General features: G+C 45.9%; 1 long non-coding RNA gene across 1 annotated transcript; it reads left to right on the top strand.

Moving 5' to 3' along the window:
• Positions 1-2,772: 2,772 nt before the first annotated feature.
• LOC128133089 (uncharacterized) lies at positions 2,773-10,321 on the top strand. Its single transcript, XR_008231286.1, has 3 exons — positions 2,773-2,881; positions 3,412-3,704; positions 10,084-10,321. It is a non-coding gene; the product is annotated as an uncharacterized LOC128133089 (long non-coding RNA).
• The last annotated feature ends 832 nt before the right edge of the window (positions 10,322-11,153 follow it).

Genomic DNA, 11,153 nt, shown 5'->3' on the forward strand with positions numbered 1-11,153 from the left:
AAATTTATATTGTCGGCAACATGTTGACGTGTATTTTCGGAATATATTATTCTTTATATTAATCGAAGAATTTTTTTGTGCACCTATTTTTAAACATTTCATTTATTAAAGCTTGTTTTTCTTACCCGTTAGAGTTCCAAACCTTGCGTAGTTTTAAAGCTTGGTTTAAACTTTTTATTTTGTGATTGTCACATTTTCTCACAGTTTACAGACTTCTGTCCCGAAATTCAGGTTGTGGTGCTTATCACTAGAATGTTGGCTAGGGGAGGGTGATTCCTTAACCTGTATTTGAGTCTCTCGAGTTGTTTCCTTTAGCTTAAACCAACTTATTCTGCACTGGTCGCATTCCCCTTTGATGTTCGCTTTCATTGGTTCTACTTATAATTTTTCAACTTTATTAGAAGATAGGAAGTATGTGGTAATAGCACTTTTTACCTAATTGTGTTACATTGGTTGATTCGAACTCTTATAATTTTCCTTTTATTGATATTTTACACCAAGAGGAATCCTAAACTTTGTTTCTATTTCATTTTCGTTTTGAGTATTTCTCCATGGAGATTCTTATGATTTATTTCTAATTTCCAGTATTAGTTTCTCATTGTTGCCTATATCTCGAGGACATTTTTATGGATAAAATACTTATAGATATATAGTTAATGATGAAAATAAATAGGTACATTAAGCATCCTAGATTTTCTATGAGTAGTCTTTTTTTTCTTAGAATAGAAAATCTACACTACTCCTAAACTACTCTTAATACCATCTATGTCTCCAATGAGACTTGAATCATCAACCTCTAGGAGGGACGGCAACACCCGGTACAGCTGGGCTAGAAGCCCTTTGGTTGTTCTATGAGTAGTCAAACTCCAAGGATTGCAAGTCCTTTCATTTAATGAAATAATTAATATAGCGGTGCTTCTGGTCATTATAGAACTTTATGGGTTAAACACATTACACCGTTCCTGAACTCTACTTAGAGTATTCCCTTGTCTAACATACTCGCCTCTGGGTAGCCTTCTTCTTACTTCTCATCCTTATTTATTCTTATACTCACATTCACCCTATTTTAGCATCCTTGATATTTATGCACAATCCGGTTACAGTGGCGACAACCTTTCTCTCTGCACAGGGCCGATCCTGAGGATGTAAATATAATAAAATACCTAGGACGAATTAGAGAAAAAGGGCCCCTATAGTTATTATAAGTTTTTTATATTTAAATAAATGTATATATATAATGTATATAAAAAAATTGGGCCCTGTGCAGCTGCCCACTTTGCCCCCGCTCAATGCCCTCCATTTCTCTACAAATGCCTTGATGATGATAGTTGCATTGGATACACTTGGGAAGACACCCTAGGTATCCCTTGGGTGGGGAGAATAATCTTCCTTGGGATTTCTTGATGTCTCATTTCTCCCACGAGGGTCGACTGAACATTCCCTTGGAATCACCTTCACATTTCTTTTTGTAAGTCTTGACTTTATCTTCATTAGCCTTAGCGTTTGATGACTCTTTTATGGGTGCCTATTATGCTAGGATAAGGGCTAGTTGTTTGGAACTATTTTAATTAACAGGTTGGGCTATGACTATCATGTTTTGAAGTGTTGAAGCTAGCTCTTTAACATAGGCTTCGATCTTGTTACTTTCTTATCTGATAAATGACGGACATATGATGACTATGTATTCAAAGCACATGTTATATGCTATCAAGTTTGACTTCTCTACATTTAGGTAACTGAGACCTCACTCGATCCTTCACATGTCTTGTCTAAAACGTAAAATTTATTGAAAAATGAAGGGCTATGCGTCATGCATGTAGAGTGCACTATGCGCATTTCTGCCATGGTATAGAAGGAACATTTGTATTCATTCGATGTTGTGTGGTCCTAAATCTCGTTATCTTCTTCCTCCTTCTGGTTCCAACACTCGATTCCTCCCATTGGTGCCCACGCACGATTGGTCCCTACATGCAATGAGCAAGCATGCGCTTGGTGTATTCTAACATGGATTTTCGATTTTTTTAACCCTATGGTACCTCCTACTATTAATTGTAACACCTCTAGTTGAAATGATTCTCAGATTCACGTCTTTTTTAGATTTTGAACGTTTTAGGGTTAATGAATTTTTCCTCGCAATATATGAAATTGAATAATTAAATACTTAGTATTACAACCAATTAGTGTCCTTTGCGTAATTTTCCTTAAAATCAGTCAATTTATCCTACTTTGATGTTTTTGGTTTTGGATAAAATTGTAGGGTTTATACTCAAATCTGTCATTTTGTTGTGTTTTGGAAGGAATTGAGAGTGTATTATGCTTATCTAAGCTACAATTATTGATATCGTATGGCTTTTAAGTTGAAAATCGGTTGATTTCAATGAGTTGGAGTCGGCTGTTCATCGCGTTCTTGGAGCACGCCGTGTAAATGCAAGTGTGTGAGCCACATCTGCAAACCGTGCGTGGTGCATTTCTTGTATTGCGTGTAACAGCCCGAAATCTCAGGTATTATTAAATTATGTTTTTGGGTGATTTAAGAGGGGACTCGGCGAGTCGGAGCCTAGACTCGCCGAGTAGGATCGCAGACTTGGTCGCGGGATCGCGACTGGACTCGACGAGTCCAGGTATGGACTCGGCGAGTCGAAGCTGTTCAGCAGAAACCCTAACCGTTCAGTTTGAATCGTATATAACGCCTCTTAGGCCGTCATTTTCAGTCTTTTGGTCGATTGAGAAGAACCCTAATCGTTGTGGACGTCTAGAGCAGGAGAGAAAGCTTTTGGAACTTGGAAGAATTGGTTAGGCAAGAAGAAGAGGGATTTGGCTAAAGGAATATCAAGGAGGATCGAGTCCTGAGATTTGGGGGACACAGAGAGTGCGTTTTCAGGTAATACTCGGACCAATTCTGTTATTTTGATGCGTATGTGAGTTTAGGGTTTATGAAACCCATTTAGTGATTAGATGGGTTATTATGTTATTACCCAAACGTTTTTACCCCAGTAATGAGATGTTTAGACGTTCAGAGGGTCCCATGGTTGTATATCGTGGGACCATACGTAATTCAGGAAGCAGTTACTCGTCTGCATGGCATGGACTCGCCGAGTTGTTCTTCAGACTCGGCGAGTAGCTTGAAGATTTACTGGGACTCGCCGAGTTGTTCTTCAGACTCGGCGAGTGGAGTCGGGGTGGCCCCGCGATTCTTCCAGGAGTAACTCGTCGGGTCGAGGAGGGTACTCGACGAGAAGATAAGGAATCTCAGAAAGTTGGAAGACGTCTAGACTCGCCGAGTCGCCATGGTACTCGCCGAGTCCGGTCGAGCTGACCGTTGACCGTTGACCAGAGTTGACCTAAGTCTGACTTCTTAGGGATAGTCACACTTAGAAGAGATAAGTATTAATGAGTTATGTAATGTTATAGGGAGGTTGTAGCTCGTCGGTTGTGCACGAGTCATTTCAGGAGTTGCTAGCTTTCAGCATATACGAGGTGAGTCTTCTCACTATACTGTACCCGGAAGGGTTTGACTGTGTGACCGGAAGGTCGGATATGTTATGTGATATGTATGCTATATGTGGTAAGTTAATTGTTATATGTGCTATGTATGATTTGTGGGCCGGAAGGCAATATGTTATGGGCCGGAAGGCGATTATGTGATGGGCCGGAAGGCGTTGTATTGAGGACCGGAAGGTCAGGGCCTGGAAAGGCGTATGTGTGTAAGTGTATATTGGGGAACTCACTAAGCATTTATGCTTACAGTTGTTGTGCATGTATTTCAGGTACTAGCGAGGACCGTGGGAAGGCGCCGGCATGATCGATACACACTGGAGATTGTTTTTATGATCTTGGGATTTTGAATAATTGTATTGACTGGATAATTAAACTATTTATGCCTTGTTTTTAATGGAAACAATTATGTTTTAAAATTGAAAATTTTGTTTGAAAATTTGAGTTGTTACAATTGGTATCAGAGCCTTGGTTTGAGGGATTCGGGTGCACCTTAGGGGGTAACTGAACTCAAACCGAGGATTTGAGGAAGCTTTTCAAATAAAGGCATAAACTTTTGTAAATGGTTTTGTGGTAAGCAAGAAAGAAGCAGTGTGTACGGTCAGTCAGCGCCCGAACGGTAAAGATCCCCAAAATACCTTACAATATTATATGATATGAATTGTTATGCATGCTAGAAGACTAGGTATTCATGATAGGACTAGAGTGGCCTGATTTGTGATGCCTTAGTCTAGGGAAGTTGCCTGTATGAGATGCTTTGCTAGTATGCGGGTAGATAGAGCATATCAGAAGTAGAGTACTCACTATCCGGAGTTTGGGGAGGAAGACTTGGGATGAACACTGATGCGGTGTGGTCGGTAGTATTGGGCCCGTACTACCGAGGACACCGGGTCAGTGGGAGGCCCAAGTAAGAATCCCTGGATATCTGGGAATGAGTAGGGTTGCGTATCGAGTACGATTATACCCGGTAAAATCTCTGATAGTGTTATGTTGTATTTCAGAGATATCATGGTTAGACCGCGTCACGGAGCAGGTACGATCGGTGTGAGTGACGAGGATATTCGTCAGATGATCCACGAGGAGGTGGCGGCGGCGATCCGGGCTGAGATCCCGAAGATGTTTGGGTCTATCAAGACCACCCTGATGGAGACGTTCGACGAGCGGTACGCCGCATTGACTGAGGCTGCAACCGCTGCAGCTACCGCAGCTGTGGCCGCTGCTAGGCCACAGGGGGTGATTCATTGCTGTTCCGAGAGTTCAGCAACACGAAGCCACCAGTGTTCGATGGGACGCAGGATCCGATTGCTGCGATGAGGTGGATCGCAGATATAGAGGGGTGCTTTTACACTTGTTCATACCCGGAGCACCTGAGGGTACGGTTCGCTTTGAACCAGCTCCGTCTGTGAGCAAAGGACTGGTGGAAGTTCGTGACGGCGAACTTCACTTTGGCAGAGACTGCGGCAGTGACATGGGAGGGGTTCACTACCATGTTCAGGGATGAGTACGTTCCCCCGGTGGAGCGGGAACGATTGGTTCAGGAGTTCTTAACCCTCAAGCAGGGTACTGATTCGGTGGCAGCGATCACGCGGAAGTTCCATGAGAGGGTGATGTTTTGCCTCGAGCTGGTGGCCACAGAGCAGGCTCGGATGAGCCGGTACTTGGGTGTTCTGAGGAGGGAGATCCGGGAGTTTGTGTCAAACTCCACTTACCATACTTTTACTGAGCTTCAGGCGAATGCCAGGAAGCGTGAGATCGAGTTAGAGACTCAGGCCAGGGAGGAGGCCGAGTCTCAGCAGGCAGACCGGCGGCCGGCTCAGTCTCAGCCGGCAGCCAAGCGGATCAAGTCCGCCGATTCGAGGACGGGAGGTTCGAAGAACCGCACTTGCGTAAAGTGCGGTAAGGGTCACGATGGTGCGTGTCGTGCCGGTGCTTGCTACAAGTGCGGCAAGGAGGGGCACATTGCTAGGGAGTGCCCCAAGGGGTTTATGGTTTGCTTCCATTGCAACCAGACCGGCCATCGGAAGGTCGAGTGTCCGCAGCTTCGTCAGGGATCTGCACCTGTTGCCAGGACTACTGAGACTCGACCGGTGAAGGTCGAGGCCCCGAGGGCTCGTGGGAGAGCCTTTCAGCTGACTGCGGAGGAGGTCCGCGCTGCGCCCGATGTTGTGGCAGGTATGTTGTAATTCGTGTAATTATTTTAATGTCGATATGTTATGCTTATGTTATTATGCGCGTAGGTACTTTCCTTGTGAACTCTGTGCCTGCCTTAGTGTTATTTGACTCGGGTGCGAGTAGGTCCTTTGTGTCCTTAGCCTTTAGTCAGCAGATCGGCGTTAGTCGTGAGTCGTTGAGTCGACCTTTGAGAGTTTCTATAGCTGACGAGAAAGTGATTCGTGCTACGGAGGTTCTTCGGGGATGTGTACTAGAGATTTTCGGGGTTGAATTCCCGATTGACCTGATTCCTATTGCGATGGGGGATGTCTGTGTCATCGTGGGCATGGACTGGTTGAGCCGATTCGGCGCTGTCATCGACTGTGAGCGTCAGTTGGTGACCATACGAGACCATAGTGGGGGAGTTCTTTCGGTGTACGGTGAGGGTACCCGTTCAGGATCAGCTTTTTTTTCGGCCGCTAGGGCGAGGCAGTGTCTACAGCAGGGTTGTAAGGGTTTTGTGGCGTATGTGATGGATACGCGGGAGGTTTCCGAGAGACCGAAGTCAGTTAAGGAGGTCCCTGTGGTGCGTGAGTTTTCAGATGTTTTTCCCGAGGAACTGCCGGGAGTACCTCCTGTAAGGCAAGTAGAGTTTGGTATCGATCTGGTTCCGGGGGCCGCACCTATTGCTAAAGTGCCCTATCGTCTTGCACCTCCAGAGATGCAAGAGTTGTCCTCGCAACTCCAGGAGTTGCTGGGAAAGGGATTCATTCGGCCGAGTAGCTCGCCATGGGGAGCACCTATTCTGTTCGTCAAGAAGAAGGATGGTTCACACCGGATGTGCATTGATTACCGGGAGTTGAACAAGCTAACGGTCAAGAACCGTTACCCGTTGCCGAGGATCGATGATTTATTCGATCAGTTGCAGGGAGCATCTTGGTTTTCCAAGATCGATCTGAGATCAGGATACCATCAGGTGAGGGTACGGGAAGAGGACGTCCAGAAGACAGCGTTTAGGACGCGATATGGGCATTATGAGTTTGTGGTGATGCCTTTTGGACTCACCAATGCCCCGGCTGTGTTCATGGATCTCATGAACAGGGTATGCAGGCCGATGTTGGATCGGTCAGTGATCGTATTTATCGACGACATTCTGGTGTATTCGAGATCTAGAGAACAGCATGAGGAGCATTTAAGGGAGGTCCTTGAGGTATTGAGGTCGGAGAAGCTTTATGCAAAGTTCTCCAAATGTGACTTCTGGTTGCGGGAGGTCCAGTTTCTAGGACATGTGGTTAATCAGAAAGGGATATTATTCGATCCGGCCAAGGTTGAGGCGGTGATGAGTTGGGAGGTGCCGAAGTCACCCTCTGAGATCAGGAGTTTCCTTGGGTTGGCAGGGTATTATCGGAGATTTATCAAGGATTTCTCCAAGATCGCAGTGCCACTCACCAGATTGACCCGGAAGGGTGTTGCATTCTCATGGGGGCCCGAGCAGCAGACCTCCTTTGAGACACTTCGCCAGAGATTGTGCGAAGCCCCGATATTAGCCCTCCCAGAAGGGATGGAAGACTTTGTGGTATATTGCGACGCGTCGATTTCGGGACTGGGTGCAGTGTTGATGCAGAGGGGTCATGTGATAGCTTATGCGTCGAGGCAGCTGAAGCCTCATGAGGCGAGATATCCCACGCATGATTTGGAGTTGGGGGCAGTAGTGTTCGCTCTCAAAATTTGGCGTCACTACTTGTATGGGGTTCGATGTACGATATACACGGACCATAAGAGTTTGAAGTATTTGATGGATCAACCCAACCTAAATATGCGTCAGAGGAGATGGTTGGATGTGGTCAAGGATTATGATTGTGAGATCCTGTACCACCCAGGCAAGGCTAATGTGGTAGCCGATGCATTGAGCCGCAGGGCGGAGAGCACTCCATTGCGAGATGTATGTTTGAGACTGACTGTGACGACTCCAGTATTGGACGCTATTCGTGGGGCCCAGACAGAGGCTGTGCGACCAGAAATGCAGAAGAAAGAGCGGGTTGTGGGGTTAATCTCAGAGTTTGTCAAGGATAGTCGAGGCCTTATGACGTTTCAGGGTCGGATTTGGGTACCGTTCGTGGGCGGTACGCGTATTACGTTGATGGAAGAGGCTCATAGATCGAAATTCTCGATCCACCCCGGTGCTACAAAGATGTATTTGGATTTAAGGAAGGAATATTGGTGGCCCTGTATGAAGAGGGACGTAGCATGGTTCGTTGAGAGGTGCTTGACCTGCCGTAGGGTTAAGGCCGAACACCAGAGACCGCATGGCAAGTTGCAGCCATTGGAGATCCCCGAGTGGAAGTGGGAACAGATCACTATGGATTTTATCACCAAATTGCCAAGGACTGCTAGGGGAGTTGACGCAATTTGGGTGATTGTGGATAGGTTGACGAAGAGTGCACACTTCCTTGCCATCAGTGAGAGTTCTTCAGCAGAAAAGTTGGCGGAGATATACGTGAAAGAGGTGGTGTCTCGGCACGGGGTGCCGATCTCGATTGTGTCAGACCGCGATGTGCGCTTCACTTCCAGGTTCTGGAAGAAATTCCATGAGGAGCTGGGTACTAAATTGCATTTCAGTACCGCATACCATCCCCAGACAGACGGTCAGAGCGAGCGGACAATTCAGACGCTGGAGGACATGCTCCGGGCGTGTGTGTTAGACTTCGGGGGTAGTTGGGATGCGTATTTGCCATTGGCAGAGTTTTCCTACAACAACAGCCACCATTCGAGCATTGGTATGCCGCCTTTCGAGCTGTTGTATGGTAGGAGGTGTCGGACTCCCATTTGTTGGGGAGAAGTGGGACAAAGAGTGATGGGCAGCACGGAGATCGTGCTACAGACGACAGAGCAGATCCAGCAAGTGAGACAAAGGTTATTGACGGCCCAGAGCCGACAGAAGAGTTATGCAGACAGGCGCCGAACCGAGCTTGAATTTCAGGTCGACGACTTCGTTCTCCTGAAGGTCTCTCCTTGGAAAGGAGTGATTCGATTCAGGAAGAGGGGCAAATTGGGGCCCCGGTATATTGGGCCATTTCGTGTGATTGCAAGGATAGGCCGGGTAGCCTATCGGTTGGAATTGCCAGCAGAGTTGGGTCAGATCCATGACACTTTTCATGTGTCGCAGCTGAGGAAGTGCATAGCCGATGAGTCGGCAGTGGTTCCATTGGAGGATATTCAGGTGGATGCGAGCCTGAATTACGTGGAGAGACCAGTGGCTATCAGGGATCGGAAGATCAAGGTTCTGAGGAACAAGGAGGTACCTCTGGTGTTGGTTCAATGGCAACACCGTAAGGGATCGGAAATGACTTGGGAGCCGGAACGTGAGATGCGGGAGCAACATCCGGAACTATTTTCAGAATGAGACTTCGAGGGCGAAGTCTAATCCTAGTGGGGGACAGTTGTAACAGCCCGAAATCTCAGGTATTATTAAATTATGTTTTTGGGTGATTTAAGAGGGGACTCGGCGAGTCGGAGCCTAGACTCGCCGAGTAGGATCGCAGACTTGGTCGCGGGATCGCGACTGGACTCGACGAGTCCAGGTATGGACTCGGCGAGGCGACGCTGTTCAGCAGAAACCCTAACCGTTCAGTTTGAATCGTATATAACGCCTCTTAGGCCATCATTTTCAGTCTTTTGGTCGATTGAGAAGAACCCTAATCGCTGTGGACGTCTAGAGCAGGAGAGAAAGCTTTTGGAACTTGGAAGAATTGGTTAGGCAAGAAGAAGAGGGATTTGGCTAAAGGAATATCAAGGAGGATCGAGTCCTGAGATTTGGGGGACATAGAGAGTGCGTTTTCAGGTAATACTCGGACCAATTCTGTTATTTTGATGTGTATGTGAGTTTAGGGTTTATGAAACCCATTTAGTGATTAGATGGGTTATTATGTTATTACCCAAACGTTTTTACCCCAGTAATGAGATGTTTAGACGTTCAGAGGGTCCCATGGTTGTATATCGTGGGACCATACGTAATTCAGGAAGCAGTTACTCGTCTGCATGGCATGGACTCGCCGAGTTGTTCTTCAGACTCGGCGAGTAGCTTGAAGATTTACTGGGACTCGCCGAGTTGTTCTTCAGACTCGGCGAGTGGAGTCGGGGTGGCCCCGCGATTCTTCCAGGAGTAACTCGTCGGGTCGAGGAGGGTACTCGACGAGTAGATAAGGAATCTCAGAAAGTTGGAAGACGTCTAGACTCGCCGAGTCGCCATGGTACTCGCCGAGTCCGGTCGAGCTGACCGTTGACCGTTGACCAGAGTTGACCTAAGTCTGACTTCTTAGGGATAGTCACACTTAGAAGAGATAAGTATTAATTAGTTATGTAATGTTATAGGGAGGTTGTATCTCGTCGGTTGTGCACGAGTCATTTCAGGAGTTGCTAGCTTTCAGCATATACGAGGTGAGTCTTCTCACTATACTGTACCCGGAAGGGTTTGACTGTGTGACCGGAAGGTCGGATATGTTATGTGATATGTATGCTATATGTGGTAAGTTAATTGTTATATGTGCTATGTATGATGTGTGGGCCGGAAGGCAATATGTTATGGGCCGGAAGGCGATTATGTGATGGGCCGGAAGGCGTTGTATTGAGGACCGGAAGGTCAGGGCCTGGAAAGGCGTATGTGTGTAAGTGTATATTGGGGAACTCACTAAGCATTTATGCTTACAGTTGTTGTGCATGTATTTCAGGTACTAGCGAGGACCGTGGGAAGGCGCCGGCATGATCGATACACACTGGAGATTGTTTTTATGATCTTGGGATTTTGAATAATTGTATTGACTGGATAATTAAACTATTTATGCCTTGTTTTTAATGGAAACAATTATGTTTTAAAATTGAAAAATTTGTTTGAAAATTTGAGTTGTTACATTGCGTTTGACTGACCATTTTTGGCCATTAGAATCCTGTTAATTATTTTATCATTAATACTAATTATTCTGTTTTATTTATCTTGGGTTTTATAATGGTTCGTAGCAGCTGATAGTGCCAGTTGCCTCGTAATTGGCCGTGAAACCCATTTTTATAGTTCCAGGACATCCATCTGGTTAAGGATTAGAATTATTTTTTCTTGGATATTGAATCTTCTTTCCAAGAATATTTATGTACCTCGTTGTTTCTAGTTGAGAACTGTAGACAAGCTAGACTTGATAACTCTCCTTGCTCGGTACATCACTAAGGTGTTACACGATTATGACAATCTTAAGCTTTTCATATGCTAGGGATGAAGTCGTGTATTTGAGATGTGAGAGCCCATATATCTGGAGCTATACTGGGAGTTCTTTTTCACTGTTCAGTTCGGCAAGGAGTCGAGACTCTAGGCTGATCCATTTTTTCTTACCTTTCACTTGGGAGGGTTTTCCTGCTCTTGCAGCGTTAAAGAGCTGGAAAATAGCTTGGGTATCTGTATTTATGAAGAGATTGCTAGTCCCACTTAATATCCTATATTGATAGTTGCATCTCTTCACCAA

This window comes from Lactuca sativa, chromosome 3, assembly GCF_002870075.4.
Source record: "Lactuca sativa cultivar Salinas chromosome 3, Lsat_Salinas_v11, whole genome shotgun sequence".
Taxonomy (NCBI): Eukaryota; Viridiplantae; Streptophyta; class Magnoliopsida; order Asterales; family Asteraceae; genus Lactuca; species Lactuca sativa.